Below are 20,499 nucleotides of genomic sequence, written 5' to 3'. Positions count from 1 at the left end.
CTTTGACCTTCCAATGTTATTTAAGCCAACCCTACCTGCTTTATCCAGCTAGCATCCTTTGTGTCTGCAGCCAGCCAACACTGAGTGGTAATAGATCGAGAATGAAAAAGGGTCTTGAGTGGCGTGCTGGGTTCTTTATTTCCAGGTGTTTTCATTTCATTTTTGTTGTTGTTGTTTTTCAATCATTCAAACAATGTAGACAGTGAAATCTAAAAGGAATTATGGACTAGAAAACTAGTATAGATTATTAAAATTGGGAGATGTTTTAGCAAGGTTTGGAATACATATTTTCATTCACATAATCAATCCCTGTGAAGTCTTTATATCTGTCTCTCTTCCCCTCCACTTCCCACATTTCTGTAATGGAGTCTCCCATATAATGGGCACTGGAATATTTACAAGTGAATAAACCCACTGCCTGCCAGCAGGTAAACTGGATTCTAAGTTTTGTTAAGAAACCGAAGTTGAGTCAGCTAGACATGATATGCAGGTTCAATTTCCAATTACTAGTTTATTCATTAAGTGGAGAGGAAATAACTTTGACCACTTCCTTCCTTTAGAGCCCAAGGGCAGGCCCTGACATTCCCAGTCCTTTAATACCCCTGCACAGATTAAGAAGAGGAAGGGAAGAGCCTGTGTACGCACATAAAAGGAGCCAGGCGGGAGACCACCCAGAAGTAGATGTAGGTGGCCCATAATAGTTAATAATAATAATTGCTGTCATTTATATATCTATAAAGGTTTAAAGTCTATAAAGGACTTAAGGTTTGCAAAGCACTTCATATGTGTTGTTTCATTTGTTCCTTACAACAACCCTGTTAAGTGGAGACTATTTATTATTAGCCCCTATTTCATATAAGAGAAAATTGAAGCAGAAAGAGGTTCAGTGACTTGCCCAGAATCACATAGCTAGTTTCTAAAGCAGGATTTGAATTCGGACTTCTTGACTCCAAGCCCATTGTTCCCCCTGTAAAGTAGAAAGAGAATTGATAGGAACATCCTGAATTTGGAGCTGAAAAACCTGGAAGTCAAATCCGAGTCCTGAAATCTGCTGCTTGTTTGACTTTAAGAAAAGCCCCTGTCTGGGTCTTAGATTTCTCTTCTGTAAAATGAAAGGTTTGGACTCTGTTATGGGCCAGGATATTGATGGAATGGAGGAGGTATGAGTTAAACTGCATATTCACACAATGTCAGCCAGGACTGTTGTAAGAAAGGAAGTTATGGGAAAGATATGGGGACGTTCGAGGTAAACTTGCGCACAGAGGGACTGATCAAAGATCAGTTGTGAAGCCATTGGATAAAGCGGGTCTCAAGTCATTTTTTAGGAATTTAGCCTAAGCCTAAGACTTCAGGAAATCTTTTTGATGATCTTCCTCTTCCTCCTGCTCCTCCTCCTCCTTCTTCCTCCTCTTACCTTCTGTCTTAGAATTTATACTAAATATTAGTTCCAAGACAACTGGGCTTAAGTGACTTGCCTGGGGTCACACAGCTAAGAAGTATCTGAACTAGATTTGAACTGAGGATCTCCCATCTCCAGGTCTTGAGCTCTATCTACTTAGCCACCCAAATGTCCCTTATGACTGCTTTTTACTCTTACCAATAGCTTTGGTTTTTATCTTTTGGGCTACTGTTAAACTATCTTAAGAGCTATGTCTAATGGGGGTATTCGAATGGATTTTAGCAAAAGGACTGTCTGTTTAAACCCTCTATCTCTAGTGCTCCATTGTACTAGAAGCTGGATAGCAACCCTGGCAGACTTCATGACTGCTAAGGTTTCTTCCATGTATAAATCTATGATCTTATAGCTCAACCAAAATGTAGGCTCTCTCCTAGTATACCTCATACTCCAGAAGGCAGGCTTGCAAAGAATCCCCCAGGGGATAAAGAATCACTTCTTTTAAGCCTCCTCAGGCAAACTAAGAACTCTTATCTTTTAACATTTTCTGAGAAAATTTACTTGACATGATTTTTGGGAAGTTGAACAAACTTGAATGAGTGTAAAATTCTGGTTTTATCAGAGAATTATAATATAACGTTCTTGGAATGACCTCCAGGAATTGATGAAGAGTGAAAGGAGCAGAACCAGAACATTGTACACAGAGACTGATACACTGTGGTAAAATCGAACATAAGGGACTTCTGTACTAGCAGCAATGCAAGGATCCAGAGCAAGGCTGAGGGACTTATGAGAAAGAAAACTATCCACATTCAGAGGAAGAACTGTGGGAGGAGAAACACAGAAGAAAACAACTCTTTGAACACATGGGCTGATAGAGATATTATTGGGGATGTAGACACTAAACAATAACTCTAATTCAACTATCAATAATATGGAATTAGGTCTTAATCAATGATACATGGAAAACCCAATGGAATTGTGCTTCGGCTAAGGGGAGTTAGGGGAGTTTGGGGGAGAGGGAAAGAACATGAAATATGTAACTATGGGAAACATATTCAAAATAAAATTTTTTAAAAAAGAAAAATCTTCCTCTAATAGAAAAAAATAATATAACGTTCTATCTCTTTAAGGCCCATTTTCACCCCCAAATTGCTCCTTGAAACACTATGAGTGGTCTACAATTTGCTTATGGTCTGATGAGACATATTCAAAGACCAAAGTTCATACTTTTGCTCTTGGAAGGGTAGTTATGACACATAGGAATGGAGGCAGCTAGGTGGTTCAGTGAATAGAGTGCCAGGCGTGGAGAAGGAGGCGGGGGAATGTCCCAGGTTCAAGTCTAGCTTCAGACGATTCCTAGCAGTGTGACCCTGAGAAAGTTGCTTAATCTCAATTCCCTAGCTCTTCCCGCTCTTCAATCTTGGAATTGATTCAGTATCCATTCTAAGCAGAAAGTAAGGGTTTATTTAAAAATATAAACGAACAATGTAGGATTATTCCCCCAATGGGAGAGAGAAAACTCTTTAAGACTGAGGGGTTGGGAATCCTTACAGAAGGAAAAGCCATTTTCCCCTGGGTGACTCCCAGGGCTGTCCTTTGTCCTTTTGCCATGAACAAGAGACACAAGGAAGTACAAAGGACAGGTCTACCACAGGGGGCTGTGAGAAATAAGAGTACATGGCTCAGGTTCGGTCTTTAACAAAATCAAAGGAAACAATGCCATGTGCCCCCAGCTAATGTAATGCAGGGGAAGGAGGTAAGTACTGCCATTCAGGTCCTCCTTAATTATTTTTTTCCTCCAGTTTTCTAGTGAATTCCACTTGAGTAAGTGCCTATGATTAAAAGCAAAACAAAATTAAAAACAAACATACAAACAAAAACAACAACAACCACAGTCTCATACCTTCCTCTAAACTTAAGGGAGAGAGGCAGACACCTAGTTACAGTCTAATGCCATGCTCAATCTTACACTAGCTTTCCTTGCTTCCTTTTTCATTCTTTCCAACATTTCTGTCTTCTGGTTTATGTCTCTGAATGCCTGATATAGCCTAGGAATCCATTGAGATTAGACCTCTCCCTTCATTTTGTCCTAAAGTTTCTTCTTAGTATATTACTATTTATTAACTATATTATTATTTCTATTCCTCAAAAGCATTTTCATGAAATGCTCAGTTGTAGAGCAGACATCACAGACTGCTTTATTGTTGTTTTTTAAAGATTTTTTTTGTTTTCCCACAGATTAGTGATTTCATCAGTGTTGGGAATCCTCAAAAGAGGAAAATATCTTTACCTGTTTAGATGGGTAATTGTTGTAAAATTTACCACAACAGAGAGTTGCCTGGGAGCACCAAACTACCAGGGTCACATAAACAATACTTGTTAGGCTCTTGACTTGAATTCAGGTCTCTATGCATTTTGTCACACCCTATGTGTATCAGGGCCTGCTTTGTAAAGCCAGGACAATGTCACAAACTGCCAAAGAGCCTGCAGAAGAGTAAAGTTATGAAATGACCTGTACATGAAGTTCTACACACTGCCAAAGACTTTCATCAGAAAGACTACTGAAAGTAATCACCATCCAAGGATGGTCTCTCCTTTGCTCCAATACCAAATTCTCCTTCCAGATATTATATCATATCTTCACAACAGCCCCTAGCAACTCCCCAGTGTCATGGGAGTTATGCTGGAGCACTGTGTAAAGATAGGTATACTGATGCATTGTTAGTAGTACTGTTAACTGATCCAACCATTTTGGAAAGCAATTAGAAATTATAAAAAAAAATGTGGCTAAAATACTGATTCCCTTTGACCCAGAAATTCTACTGTTAGGCATGTACCATAAGGAAGTCAATGATAAAAACAAATGACCTAAATATTAATAGCAGCAACACTTTGGGTGGTAGCAAAGAACAGGAAATACAGTAAATGTCCATCAACTGAGGAACAGCTAATAATTGTGCTATATGAATGTAATGGAATAGAACTATGCTATAAGACATCCTAAATATGATGAATATAGAGAAGAAGGGGAAGACATAGGAACTGATGAAAAGTGGGGAAAGCAGAGGCAAGAAAACAATATGTGATGGGAAATTGGCCAATGAGCCCAGTCCTTATGAGTCAGTTGATATAATTCCCATGTGTAGTTTAGAGCAGGTATAATCATTCTATAACTGGTTCTGATTGTCTAACTACCTAATGACATGTTTCTGTCATGACTAGTAGCAGGAATTGGGATATATTCAAAAGGCACTAGTTGGTGGAGCAGTTAGGGGCCTTGAGAGCCAGACCAAGAGATAGGAGGTTCTGGGTTCAAATGTAGTCTCAGACACTTCCTAATTGTGTGAGCCTGGACAAGTCACTTGACCCCATTTGCCTATTCCTTATTGCTCTTCTGCCTTGGAACTGATATTTAGTATTACTTCTAAGACATGAGGTAAGGGTTTCTTTGTTGTTGTTTTTTAAGACATTAGTGGGTCAGAACTGGTTTTTCTCTTGATTTGGCTGCTTCTTGCCTGGTGGGGCTGTAGGAAGATTAGGGTCTGGATCCAATGCTGCAGATGAGGTTGACATGTAGCCCCACAAATATTGACCTCAATTCCTTGCTTCAGCATTTGTTCTGTCATTTCAAGGGAAGGAGATTGGAAAGAGAGGTGCAGAAGTGAGTCCAGGATGAGATTTGCAGCCAGTCCTGTATCAAAACCAAGAGCAAGTGGCAGCTTTTAGAATCCTGCTCACGGGGAGCAGAGACAGACTCAGCAAGCACAGTACTGTACCTGGTGAGAACAATGCTATGTAAAAATGGAGTTAAATCCAAGCTCTCTCTTCCTAGAGATTAAAGTCATATAGGAGATAGCGTGTCCCTTCATCCAAGTGTTAGGGAGAAATGGCAGTACTTCTGCTCTTGCTATATTTTCGAAGAAATATAAATTTTCAAAGAAAAAAAAAACTCTGTAAAGGCTAATTGATATTGTCAATGGATTGCTACTCATTGGAATGAGCTTGCATTCCCAATAAAATTAGAAAAAGGTGCCTCTATCTCTCAGGATATGCCCCAAACTCTGACGGAGCAACGTGTCCAACATAACCAGTCTCACTCTAAGAAACTGAGGCCGGTGTACAACCATGTAAATGTAAATGAAAAGAGCCAATAACATCCTTGGAGATGTAAGAGTAAACTCAAAGGTAACCCATTTTGCCAAATTCAACAAACATTACTCCCATGTATTCAGAGTTTAATCTACTCATTACCAGTTGAAAATCAATACCAAGAACTGATTTCAATTCAGTTCAGTTTAGCAAACATTTATTAAACACCTGCTCTTATTTATTGTGATTACCACACGTACAAGAAACTTAACATCTGCCACTCTAATGGACCTCTTTCCAGGGTTTGTGGCTATTTCAAGTGCTTTCTGAATGGCTCTTAATGATTCCCCACATTTGGTTAGGGCTAGTCACCCCAATTACAAAGATATGTGCTGTCCTACAAACTTCCCTATATGAGACAAACTATTTTTATAGCTATCCACAAAAGGCTCAACAAGATAGCAACAAGAGAAGTGCAGGAATACATGACCAGGCGTTTGAAATGCATTGTGCCTGGGTTAATTGGATCTACATGGATTCAATGGAGCCTCAGCTTTGAGGTCATCTACAAAAACCTCACCTTACTACCCATCCTCCAATGTACTCACTAGGCACTTGCCAGATGAACAGATAAGCCCAAAGCAAAGAGGAAGGCTTGGGGGTTTGTAGTCAACCTTTGTGGCTTTCAGAGAATTGGCTCTTCTTGGTTTGAGGTTTTACCCTCTACCACACCAAGCATTTTGAATTATGGGATGGGGGAAAAGAGTGTTATAGAAATCAGAGCGACTCGTTTGCACTTTTCAAAACAAAGTATTACGAGACAAAAGGTCTTACTCATTTGGATGCATTTCTTGTTGATGGCAAATAGAAGTAAAATCTAGTTCTCGAGTTCCTTTTCAAAGCTAACTGAGGGAAGTGCCCACCTAATAAATTGAATTAGTATAATTCATAGATAGCTTTTTCTGAACTCGTATCAGGCAAGACCTTCTCAGACAGATGCCAGCCTCTCTGTGTTTTCTTTCCCCAGACACTAGCCCAGAGGGAAGAGAGGAATTTGCAGGTAGCACATTCCCTCCTTTGAGACCCTTCTCAATCCCCCCTGGGTCTTGGGAAAAGGGTTACAGTAATTAAAGTGATTAAATTCATCCTTTTCTGAAAGATAGGTAGACAGCTTAATTTTCCCTGAGTGTTAAGCATTCCTTTCACCAAAATATGCCATTTTTTATCAACTTCTGTTAAAAAGAAATTGAAATGTGAATAATTGGACAAGAAGAGATTTTTCTTTTATAGCACAACAGACAATTCCATCTCACTAAAAAAAATGCTGATTATAGAAGTTGATGAATTTTTGGTTCCAATGGTCCCTAAGGCATCTTTTTCTATAACCTACCCTGCTTCTATTTTTTCCCTTTCATTTCTAAAATAATAATGGCAATGTTTACAGGTGAGAGATAGAATGGCAACACAGATGGAGAGCTGGCTTCAGTTGGGTTGAATATTAGGTTCTAATCTTGCCTCTAAAACTGACTGTGTGACTCTAGGCAAGTCACTTTAACCTCTCATCATTCTAGGCTGCTCTCAAACAATGTAAGATATTATCTGCCTTGATGGATAAAGTCATTGTAGAGAGCCAGAAACAAACAGTTTAATCTGTAAATCCTATCAGATCCAGCTATAGCTGATTATAACTAATTGATGACTCCTTTCATTATCAAAAAGTTTTCCTGTGTAATAAATCATTTTAATTTAAAGAAAAGGGGGACAGTGTTAACCTTTAAAATGTTGGCCCGCTGGGAACCTAAAGCTCTTCAATAAGGCCACAATACTTTCCAACAAGAAATCACAAGGATCACAAAAGGGGTCAAAAGAGGAGTCTCAGATTTTTATCTCTTCTCTTATTGGCTTCCCACAGTCCATCACTGGGAGGACCCTGTCAAAGAAATCATAGGTCTGATCCCCCCAAAAAAACAGTGATTAACAGTAACTTTCCCTCCTCTCTATCCCCCATCAGAAAGCATATTCAGTTTCTTTGTATGTCCTTCTACAAACTCACCATCTGGATAAAAACTGAAATAAGAGCTCATATCCAGCTAAAAGCCTTCTGTGACCATTCCAGTTTATATTAAATCTCTCTGTGTCTTTCTTTGTCTCTGTGTTTCTGTCTGTGTCTATGTCTTTGTCTTTGTCTGTGTCTGTGTCTGTGTCTCTCTCTCTAGATCATGTCCCATATAGTTTGAACTCAAAGTACAGATAGTATTTGATTACATTTTATTTATTATTCTTTGTTTTACAAGCTTAATTTTGGCTTCCTACCTTGACTGGAAACTTCTATTAAATGAGAAAGTTGCATCAGTGTTTTTTTAAAGGTGTACACAATGAAATTTTGGATGTTCTGTTATTGCAGATAGATCATTCATAAGTAATTTTTGGACATCTATTTTGTTTATCCAGCGTGCAAAATGTGGCATTCATAAAATAAACCAAACTTGCCTATTACAGATATAGTCTAACTTTGAAATATGTTAGACCTTGAAATGACAAAACACACACACACACACACACACACTCACACACAACAAAAAATGGGAGCTTTAATTGAAGGAAAACTTCATTTGAAACTCTCCCAATGCCTTAAATGTTATTAGCTTAAAAGTTCAGTGTGCCACAGTTCCTGATAGCAAAGAATAATGTCCTATGAGCATAAATAAACAAATAAATACGTGAATAAGTAAATAAATGAAGAAAGAAAAGAAAAGAAGAGAAGAGAAGAGAAGAGAAGAGAAGAGAAGAGAAGAGAAGAGAAGAGAAGAGAAGAGAAGAGAAGAGAAGAGAAGAGAAGAGAAGAGAAGAGAAAAGACATTAGAAAGACATTAGAAAGACATTAGAAAGACATTAGGAGGATAATGACAGTACTTTTTTTTGCCTTTATTTACATTCCCAGAGCTTAGCACAGTGCATATAAGCTACTCATTTTTATCATAGTACATTCATTATATGCCTTTTAGATCTCCAGGTCCTATTTATTAATTGCAGGTGAATTCTGACTGTTCTGAGTCTGCTTCTATTCTTTCTCCATAATATCTTGCCTAGTGCTTTCATCAGCTGCAATGAACTCAAACATCATATCTCTATCCAGATAATTCCAACATCTACATTTCCAGCACTGACCTTCTTCCTGAGTCTAGTCTTAAATCACCAATCGCCTCTTTAAATTTTTTTAATATTTTATTTTCTCATTTGCATGTAATAACAGTTTTTAATACATTTTCTGAACATATAAGATCCAAACTGTCTTCCTCCCTCCTTTCCCTAGCCCCTCCCGGAGATGACAAACATGTACATATACATTGTCTTTCATCTTTTGCCTTTCTGTTCATTTTTTGGAGGTAACATTTACAGTTTAATCTTCCAACATTAATTATGTGGCTGTATATAATGTTCTCCTGATTCTACTCATTTCACTGTTCATTATCTCATGTCATTCTTTCAAGTTTTTAAAAAATCATTCTGTTCATCAATTATTATGGCACAGTAGTATTTCATCACAATCATATACCACAATTTGTTCAGCCATTCCCCAACTGATGGGCATTCCCTCAATTTCCAATTCTTTGCCACCACAAAGAGAGCTGCTATAAATATTTTGGAACATATGGGTTCTTTTCCTCATTCACTGATCTCCTTGGGAAATAGATCTAGCAATGATATTGCTGGATTTAAGGATATACATAGTGTTATAACTGAGTGAAATTCCAGATTGTTCTCCAGAATAGTTGGATCAATTCACAACTCTGCTAACAGTGGATTAGTGTCCCTAATTTTCCAAATCTCGAACATTTGTCACTTTGCCCTTTTGTCATTTTAGATACTCTGGTGGGTGTGAGGTGATATCTCAGTTATTTAGGTTTGCATTTCTCTAATCAGTTTTGATTTAGAGCATTTTTCATATACTTATACATGGCTTTTATTTCTTTATCTGAAAATTGTCTATTCATCTCTTTTGCCCATTCATCAATTTTTTATGTCTAGTTCATACATCCATTTTGATCTTATCTGGATGAATCAAATATAGTTTTGGTTATACCTAGTTTTTGCCAAACTACTTTCCAATTATCCCAGCAAATTTTTACTAACTAGTGATTTCTTATCCCAATAACCTGGATCTATATTTTTTGCCAAATACAAGGTTACGATAACCTTTTATACTGTTTTTTCTATGTCTCTTCTGTTCTACTGATCTACCTTTCTACTTTTTAGCCAGTACCAGATAGTTTTGATGACTACTGCTTTATAATACAGTTTAAAATCTGGTACTACTAGACCTCCTTCCTTTACAATTAAAACAATTTCTATTACTATTCTTGATCTTTTGTTCTTCAAAATGAATTTTATTATAATTTTTTCCTAGCTCAAAAAGATAAATTGTTTTGGCAATTTTATTGAGATGGTATTAAATAAGTAGATTAATTTAGATAGGATTGTCTTTTTTTTTAAACCCTTACAATCCAATCAGTTTACAAGTCTAATTTTTTCTACCTCTCAATATTTCTCCTATACATCCATCTCTCTCTTCTGACATTACCACCACTCTGGTGGAGGCCCTCATTTCCTTATCCCTGTACTACTGCAATAGCCTTCTTGTGGTTGCCCTGACTCAAGTTCCTCCCCATTCCAATCCATCTTCCATTCAGCTACCAAAGTGGGGCAAGAAGTAATCTCCATGCCTGATTTGGGGTCAGAAAGACCTAGGTTTAAGTGAATTCCACCTTTGTCATTAGCTTCATTGGAGGGGAGGTTGAGGGAGAAGTCTCTTACCACCATCTTTAAGTTTCAGTGAGACTCAATGGGTGTCATGAGAGCTGTTGTGAGGTTCGAGTCAGATAATATATATTAAGTACTTTACCAATACTAAAACTCTAATTAAATTTTTTGTATTATCTAATTAAATTTTATTGTTATTATTCACCCACTTGCTTCTTCCATATGGATGGCTAAGTTGTTATTTTTTGTGACTATGGACCTCATTGGGAAGGCAGAGTAGTAGAGAGGATAGTGCTGGGTTTTAGTCAGAAAGATGTGGACTTGAATTCCTCTCCACTTGCAAGTAAAGAAACCATGGGGAAAGCATTTGGTCTTATTGGACCTTAGTCTCTGCATATTTCAAGTAACTAAGTTGAAATAAATCATTTCTAATGTCTCTTCCAATTCTAAATCTTTGATGCTAACTATGGGATATCATGGGGCAACTAGGTCATGCAGTAGGTAGATACCACTTTCTGGAATCAGAAAGATCTGAATTCAAATTTGGCCTCAGACACTTACTGGCTGTGTGACCAACCCTAGGAAAGTCACTTAACCTTTATCTGCCTCAGTTCCTCAACTGTAAAATATGGACACACTAGAGAAGGAAATGGTGAACCACTCTAGTATCTTTGCCAAGAAAATCCCATGGATCAAAAAATGATAGCCTTAGGAATGGGAGAGACAGCTTAAGTAGCCTAAATAAATTTGTCCCAACCCTAATTTCTACAGGAAGCCTTTTTAGATCCCTCTTAATTCTACTGTCTTGCTTTCTTTGTTTATTTCCAATTTATCCTCTATCTAGTTTGCTTGTACTGTACATAGTTATTTGTGTATTGTCTTCCCCATTAGACTGTGAGCTTCTTGAGGGAAAGGACTGCCTTCTATCTTTTTTCATTGTCTCTCAAGCACTTAGCACTTTGCCTGACACATAGGAGGCATTTAATAAATGTTTTATTGACTTACTGATAATAATATTGACTGACTAATAATAGTCATAATAATGGGAGCTCTGATATTTGAAAAGCATTTAGCATACATTATCCCATTTATGCCTCAAGACTCCTGAGTCCCAAGTACTACAAGTATTAATTCCTATTGTGTCTAAAATAGAAAGCTTTTGCTTTTTCTTATTGTCCCTCCTAAATCCAGTCTCAGGCTAAGGCTTTTCGCCCTGCCCTCCTTTCAAAGGATGATTGGGGCTTGTCTCCATCTACTAGCCTTGTGAGGCTTTTACTCCTAGCCAATACATACTAAGGTAGCGCCACCTCGGAGCAGGAAGTAGAAGTGCAACCAATTTAATGATTTGATTTGAAAACATGGCCCATTCTATGAAAGAGCAGTGCATTACCACAGTTTTAGAATGTCTTTTCTTATTACTTTTCCTGGGTGTACTTGAATTGATAGGATACCTTGCTATTAGCTTTAGTAATCTCAGTATTCAGAAGGGAGATTCATTCCCCTTACTATCTAAGCATACCCAGCTTCTGCAACACTTCCAATATGGGGTTTGTCCACACTATGCTCAGTGTGGAAATCCTCCCCAGTATGGGGGACCCCAGAGGCATGATCAGAGGAATCTAGATGGATGATATACTTGGGAGGGGAAGGAACCTCAATGAGTCTGGAGGTGAATTTTTTTTAAATATTTATTTTTTTGAAAAGTTAACATGGTTACATGATTCATGCTCTTACTTTCCCCTTCACCCCCCCTTCCTCCCTCCCCCCATAGCTGCTGCGCATTTCCACTGGTTTTAACATGTGTCATTGATCAAGACCCATTTCCAAATTGTTGATAGTTGCATTGGTGTAGTAGTTTCCAGACTACATCTCCAATCATGTCCACCTCAACCCATGTGTTCAAGCAGTTGCCCCTCTTCTGTGTTTCCACCTGGAGGTGAATTTTAAGCCTTTTCAGACTTCATTGTCTTATTGATGTTAACTGTTTCAGTTTGTTCCTCTCCCAATAGTGAAGAAGTGTCTATAATGCAGCTATCAGAATTGGAGAAAAGGACTCTTGAATTGATTGCTCACATGTAAAACCTTCTATTAACACTATGTGCCTGTATCCTGTCATGCTCATCGTATTTGCTAATTGCTTTAAAATTCAATTTTGTTGTTTTAATTCACATATTAGTCTAATCTAATGTATTCTGTTACACTATGTCATTTTCAACTACTGCGTTTTGACCATTAGCTATATGTTCTGTTACATTGTCTTAATTTGTACCCTCGCCCTATGACTGGACTGGAGAAAATACCATTAAAAAAGTCCATAGACAACTTGGATAAACTTTTTTCCGTGACAAAACCACAGGTCCTTATGGATGCTGGGTTTGTCACCAGATCCACTGAGGTCACATGTTGCCTTAATGGCCTTTGGTTCCTTTTTGTCTTCATTAATTGTCACATAGATGATGATGGATGGACTCCATCAAACTGGTTACAACCTATATCAGTAACCTTTGGAGAATTTAATGAGTTAAAAAATTGCAATTCATTTTAATGGGTCTTCAGAAGTGATTTTCAATATCTAGGAGTACCACTACCTCTGACTGATCATTTAGCTACCTTTGAGTTGTTTGTAACAAGAGGCAAGGATCCATTTAGTAGTTGAAGTGAAGTGCAATAGCACTATTTTATTCCCCACCTCCACATTTATAAAAAGGTAATGGATGAGACATCATAAGTGATTTCACTATTGTATCTATTGTATCTCCATATTGCAATGGATGGGATATATAAATACATGCCATTTCCAGCTGTTACAATCTCATACCAGAGTCAGGAGGGTTTTCCAAGGGGCTTGGTTACCCCATGATGGGTTATAATCTCATCCAGGAGGGGGGAAGGTTTCCTAAGGGGCTTGATTACCCCTGGATGGTTTTTTGTTTGTTTTTTGTAATTCTTCAGCTTACTCTACCCTTCCACCGGAATGATCTAGATTCTTGGTGATGTTTTAGACCCAAAAAGTCTTCATTGGCAGTACAGAGGTTTTTCTGGGCTATCCTGCCAAATTTTAGAATGATGGCAGTAATAGACTATTAGAAATATCTCAGCTAAAGTTGACAGGTTGGCTAGATCTGGAGAACTTGTGACAAGTATCCATGAGCTTCATAGGTTTTTAAAATGTCACACACCAAGTATTTTTAGAGACTCATGTGAATCATAATGATAGCAGGTGTGTTTGCTATTGTCATTAAATGGGCTCTTATGATTTGGGGGATTTTAGTACTTCTTAGAATATGCATTAGCTGTTGTACTACTGTTTTTAAAAGGCTGTTGCTTGGTAAAAAGTCATGTACACTCACAATGTAGATCATGGCCAAGTTAAGAAGGAAATAAATCTCTTTTTTGAATGAGAAACCTTTGTGTTGTGCTTCTATTTGACTGACATCTTGTCATGGAATGTGAACTATGAATTTTTTAATTTTTTACATTTTATTATTATTTTTCCTTGTATGTGCAATTGGGTATTTGAATTTTCTTTCCTCTCTTATACTTGTAGTACATGTAGCCAATATTAATGTTTTTTTGATTTTGTACTAAAATAAGTTTACAATATACATTAGCCCTAATATCAATGCATACTTCAAAACTTTAGACTGTAGAAACCTGCCGTTTATTGTTAAATATTGTGGGACTTTGACTAAAAATTGTGTCTGATTTCAAAAGGGATCACAAAAGAGTCATTGTACAGTGCCAAGAAGCACAAGGTCAAGGAGACCAACCAATCCCAGTGGAACTGATGAGAATCTGAAAAGAAGCACAGGGTCATGGAGACTAGTGGTATTGATGAGAATTTGCGCCAAGACAGAGGACTTATTTTGGGGTTCAAGGAAGCAGCTGTTTGACAACATTAGATGCAGTATTTCTCCACGCCAGATTCAGGCAAAGTACCTCAGTTTCTCTGCTATTCCATATCCCTGTGAGTAAAGGTAAAATCAGACCAGGGAATGCTATTTCCCTTTTATTTCAGAGTCTAGTCCCTTTTCTCTCTTTCATAGTATGACAATTTTCTGTAGACTTGGCTGCGGATTGGGTAAGTGCATATTGCTGCAATGGTCCTACAGGCTTGTGCATAAGTCACTTTATTGGGCTCTGATTCTAGGACCTGTTGTGGGCTTATTCTTGCTTACTCAGAATTTTTATATACAATTTCATTTTGATTTTTTCTTTTCTTCTATGTGGTTTTTTATGTTTTTTTACTTTCTTTTGACAATTGATTCATATACCTCTTAACTCAGCCATGTATCCTGAGGTGATCCTGGTTTTGGATAACACCCTCCTCAGGAGGGATTGTATTATTATCCTATAATGCAAGGTTTAAAATCTTTTAGAGAAATTTTAGGATAAGAAACTTGCTAACTCCCTGAATCAAGAAAGTGGACTGTTTGGGGAAGGCATCATGAAGATGCTTGCAGAAACCACACACTGCATCAAAAGATCCAGAATGAACTTTGGGATGCAGAATTGAACTGTAGGGGGTTAAATATATTATTTTGAATATATACTCTTATGCCAAAGGGGATTGCCCCTTAATTGGCTTTTTGTCAATGCATCTACTTAACAATGGTTTTGCTCTCTTTCTCTTTTATTTCCCTCTTATCCCCAAATTATTATAATTTTCTCTTAGGAAGTAAAATATTGTATGCACCTTTAGTAAGAGATCTTTAGAGATATAAGCTGGTTATGTGTAATGATTCATTGGGGAGACTAGGCATGTAAATCTGGAAGATTTCAACATGCTCGTCTCCCAGTGGAATCACAGGGTGGGGGATTGTGTAGATGGAATTTGCTCCCCAGAATTATCTAACCCAACATCCAATTTGTGTCCTAACATTATGTTTATGCTATGTGCTAACGTAGGGAGGATATATTTTGGTGTAGCTTCACCTCTCTCTGTCTCTTCTTCCCAGAATGAGGCTATGGAGGCTGGGGGAGAGCTTGACAGGAAAATTTACTCATTTTTTACTTCTACTTCAAGTGATTACTAATAAATCTTATAAAATGTAATACTTGGAGTTATTTATATTAATTTTAATCTTATGGTATCTTTCCCTGGTGAAGCAATTTATATTCTGCTCACATTCGGATAAGTTAGCTAAAGATATTACTATTACTTTTTTTAAACTGAAACTTGGGAAGTGTTGACTTCTCAGAAGATACTAATGAATGCAACTGGCTGTAGACTAAGGTTGTGCCAATGGAAGAGTATGTGTGAATGTTTAAATTGAGGGGTACCAAATTTAAAGTGGGAGGTGTTAATGCAAATGTTTGGAAACTTGATGGGAAAGAATCCTTGGAAGTGGAGAACTGAGGAGTAACATTTGTTCCAAAGAAAGTCTGGATTACCTGGATTAAGTCTGTGACTATAATTAATAATTAGAAGTTTACTCTTGAGATTACTTGGCAGGAATCATCTGAAAGAAAACATAAGGAAGACTAGGAAAAAGACATTCACACTTCATTAGTGCATGCACCCAGCTGCCTTTGAAACAGAAACTTTAAAAAAAAGGCAAATTTCATGCTTATCTCTTCTTAACATGACACCACAAAACCTATGAATGAAAAGTCTAAGCATATATCTCAGTTACTTAGGGAACACATTTTTCATTTAGTCTCTTCATGAGTTTTTTCTTGTATGTGTGATATGTGTCTTCTTTTTGAGGCATGAGGAATAGAGAAATATGTATTGCACGACAGCACTGGTATAACCCATATCAGATTATTTACCCCATCATTTGTCGATGCAGAGGAGAGAAAGAATCTAAGTAACAAATGTCAGAAAACAATTGTCAAAATTGTCTCTATATCTAACTGAAAAAATAAATTTAATAAGTTGTTTCTATGTGTACTTGAAAAGAACTGTTTTAAGTTTTAAAAAATTACTTAGGGAGAGAGCAACTACATGGCTCAGTGGATTGAGAGCCAGACCTAGAGAAGGGAGGTCCTGGGTTTAAAGCTAGTCTCAGATATTTCCTAGCTGTGTGACCCTGGGCAAGTCACTTAACCCCCATTCCTAACCCTTACCACTCTTCTACGTTGGAACCAATACACTATTGATTCTAAGATGGAAATTAAGAGTTTTGAAAAATTTACTTAGGGAATAATGAATCGGTTTGTGCCTAAGATCCAGGCCACATTGATGCATCTACTTCTTTGACATTTTACAACAAACTATCAAACCAGCTAACAAGCATTTATTAATAAATGAATAGCATTTACTACATTCCAGGCACTGGAAGTACAAAGTTAAAAATGAAATATTCTTCTCTCAAGTAGTTAATAGAATTATTGGGGAGACCTCTACATATAAAGGTATTTTAAAGACTAAAAATAAAATAAATGCAAAGTTCTTAAGGGCTTCACATTTGGAGAGATCAAGAAAGACTTCATTCAGAAGGTACTGCTTGAGTGAGTCTTGAAGGAAAATTAAGGGACTCTGTGAGACAAAGCTAAGGAGGGTAAGTAGAATCCAGTCATGGTGACTAGCCAGTGCACAGGCATGGAGACAGAGAAGGAGATAAGAGTATCCTAAGTGAGGAACAAGGTCAGTTTGGCTAGATAATTCAGTTCTGAAGGGGAGTGATGTGTAACGAGGCTAGAAATGCAGGCTGGCACTAGGTTAGTGAGGTCCTAAAATGTCAAACAGTTTATGTTTTGTACTAAATGTAATAAGGAGCCACTAGGATGTACCTCTGCTTAAGAGTGAGCCAGAAAAGAAAAGGCTCTACCTGTTGATATGGCTGATTGATTCTAGTTTAACACTGCCTTCCCTGGCTGAAGGCAAAGTATATTACCTCTCCCCTAGAATTCTCCAGTACCCTTAAAGAGGTTTGGGAAATCTAAGCTTGTAGCCATTGACTCCAGCCCCATCAGTGGTGTTCCTTCAAGGGTAAGGGGGGGAGTTCCCTGATAACTATTCCTACAATACATATCACACTAACAGTCAAATTAGTTTTTACGAAGAAATATTTACTTCAGAGGTTGTCATCATTCAGTAGTGTCCAACTCTTCATGACTCCATGGACTGTCGGTGTCCCTAAAGTTTTCTTGGCAAGGATACTGCAGTGGTTTTGCCATTTCTTCTCCAGTGGATCCAGTAGGCCCTTTTGTCAGGCAATCAAGAGGATTGCTCAGAGTCACATAGCTACGAAGTGTCTGAGGTTGAATTTGAACTCAGGTCTTCCTCACTGCACTCTTAACCACTGAGTCAGGGCTGCCTCGAAGGTATAAAAATTACAAATATACAAACTCTCTCCCATAGATGTATGGCTTAATTCCCTCCATTCTATCACCTCAGTACCTGGAGGGGGGAAAGGAACTGAGTTCATAGTCTACCTCAGTTCCCACAGAGCACATAGTCCGAAGTCCACCTTGAGCTTGAGTTCTAGGTCTCTTGGTTTTCCCGGGTGTCCCCTGCGGTTTAGCTAGCTGTAACTCCAGAAATCTGGCTCTAAAATAGGCATGGTTCAAAGTTTTAAATCTAGTGAAGATTTCCCCTTGCACCTGAATCTGAGGACAAATAAAACAGAAGAGAGATCCCAGGACCATTTCATAGAGCCATGGGGTAAAAAGAATTGGTGGGGGAGAACATGACCCCTTCTTGGTTCAGTTCATGGGCCCCACACTGTAAGCAAACTGTTCATGATCCTCAACCTCTGGATAAAGTAGGAGAGATACTCAAAAAAGAGGGTAAGAGTGTGTTTTTCTTGCTCCCCACCACCACGTGTCTAATATGGAAATTTTTTTTCATGATTTCACATGCGTAATGGGTATCATATTGCTTACCTTCTCAGTGCGAGGGAGAAGGGCTGGAGAGAAGGAGAGAATTTAGAACTCAAAAGATGTTTTGATGAATCTTATAAGCAAATAAATGAATACAGAGGTAAGCAGACAGACATTCAAAGACAGACAGAGAGACAGATAGACAGATGGATAAATGATAGATAGACACTTTTTTCTTTATTAAAATTTTTATTTTAATAAATTCCCACATAAGCTTTCCAAAGTCATATGATCCATACTGCCTCCTTCCATTCTTCCCTCCCCCCTCCTAAAGCTGACATGCAATTCAATCTGAGTTATACATGTATTATCACTTAAAACATATTTCTGTATTCTTCATTTTTGTAAGTGAATGATCTTATAGAACCAATCCCCCAAATATGTACCCAGATAAACAAATGATAAATCATATGTTTTCTCCTGCATTTCTATTCCAACAGTTCTTTCTCTAAGGGTGGATAACATTCTTTTTCATAAATCCCTCGGAATTGTCCTGGGTCATTGTACTGCTGTTAGCAACAAAATCTATCACATTTGATCATTCCACAATATTTCATTTACTGTGTTCAATGTTCTCCTGGTTCTGCTTATTTCATTCTGCATCCGTTCATGTAGCTCCTTCTAGCTCTTTCTGAAATCACCCTATTCATCATTTCATCATCAGGAGTCACCATCATATACCACAATTTGTTCAGCCATTCAGCAATTGAGGGACATTCCTTTAGTTTGCAATTCTTTGCCACCACAAAAAGAGCAGCTACAAATATTTTTGTACAAACAAGTTCTTTCACATTTTTAAAATCTCTGTGAAACAGACCCAGTAGTGATATTACCAGACAGACACTTTATTTTTCTATCCAGTTTGGCAATTTTAATGACAAATCCTATTTTGGTAATACTGTGAACTAAAGAACATTGTTTTCAACCACATGGTAGAGGAATGCAGGGAAGCATTGTGTCTCCATGATAGGAGAGATCTAAGTATGTTCCAAGCTTATTCCCCATGACCAGGTCATAGTCTGTAAGGGAAAGATTCAGAAGAGAGGGAAAAGTAATTCTTAGTTTTATTTAGCCATGTGAGATAGTTGAGTGTTGACTATAGTAGAAAATTAAATATTGGTCAATTCCACAAGCATGTATTAAGCACCAACTATGTAAGGTACTAGATACTGTGCTAGCCTCTCAGGATGAAAAAACAAAATAGTCCCAACCTTCAATGAGGTTACCATCTACTGATCCAGGTCTAGCTCTTCAGCCTGTTCAGATCATTAGGGGCTGACAGACATCTAAAAGTCCTTTTTCCTTGTTCTCTCAGTCTATTCCAACTCCCCACCTTCCTCTGCCATTTGTGGCTTCTAGAAGGTAAATGTAAATTAAGTTTTTTAATTCTATTTCTCAGGGTGGGTGAAGGCACAGCAAGTCTTACCATAATGTAGGAGCTGCTTACATGATATAAATTTTTTATCTAAAAGTTTATTGGTGCCTTTTGTTTTTATATCACAGTCTTTGGTGTTCAGTAGTGTTCATCTCTTCTTGACCCCTTTTGGAGTTTCCTTGGCAAAGATACCAGAGTGGGTTGCCATCTCCTTCTCCAGCTCATTTTAGAGATTAGGAACTGAGGCAAATAAGATTAAGTGACTTGTCCAGTGTCACATATCTAGTAAGTATTTGAGGTCAGATTTGAACTCAGGAAGACTCATATTCCTGAATCCTGGTACTCTATCTACTGTCCACCTAGCTGCCCCAATATCATCTTCCTCCTCCTTCTCCTCCGGCTCCATTCTCCCCCTTCCTCTTCCTCAATCGACTTTTCCAAGATGAGCATTATTAGTTGTTCCCTTCCCCTCTTTTTGGCTTCAAATCATGCTGTTGGCTCATTTTCAGTTTGAAATTCACCAAGACCACAAGTTTCTTTCACATGAATTGTTGACTAGCCATGTGTTTCCTATCATATATTTATGCAGTTGATTTTATTTTATCCAAGTGCAGGGTTTTTTTAACATCCATATTCTCCTGATGAATGGATTTGGCTAAACATCATAGAACACTATAGTCTCAAAAGAATCAAGAGTTTGTATAACCCAAAATGAAATGGAAATACACATGATAGATACAAATATGTTGTAACATATTTCAGATGATTGTTTTTTATGCAAAAGATAGAGGAAAAAGTTGCATCAAGGACTTGTCTGAACAGAAAAGAAGATTGACTAACAACATAATAAAAGTGAAGAATAACCAATAGGCAGCCAAAATATTATGCTGAAGTCAACAAAGTATTAAAAAACCCAGTGGAAAGACTTCAGTGCATTGGACAGATCTGAAGATGATTTATGGAAGTCCCTAGACAAGAATCATAGAGGATAAAAGGACATGGATAAATCAAAATCTGTGTGGGCAAAGGGAATATCCACATTGAT

Source organism: Gracilinanus agilis, chromosome 1, assembly GCF_016433145.1.
Source record: "Gracilinanus agilis isolate LMUSP501 chromosome 1, AgileGrace, whole genome shotgun sequence".
Classification (NCBI taxonomy): domain Eukaryota; kingdom Metazoa; phylum Chordata; class Mammalia; order Didelphimorphia; family Didelphidae; genus Gracilinanus; species Gracilinanus agilis.
This window is presented reverse-complemented; position numbering follows the sequence as displayed.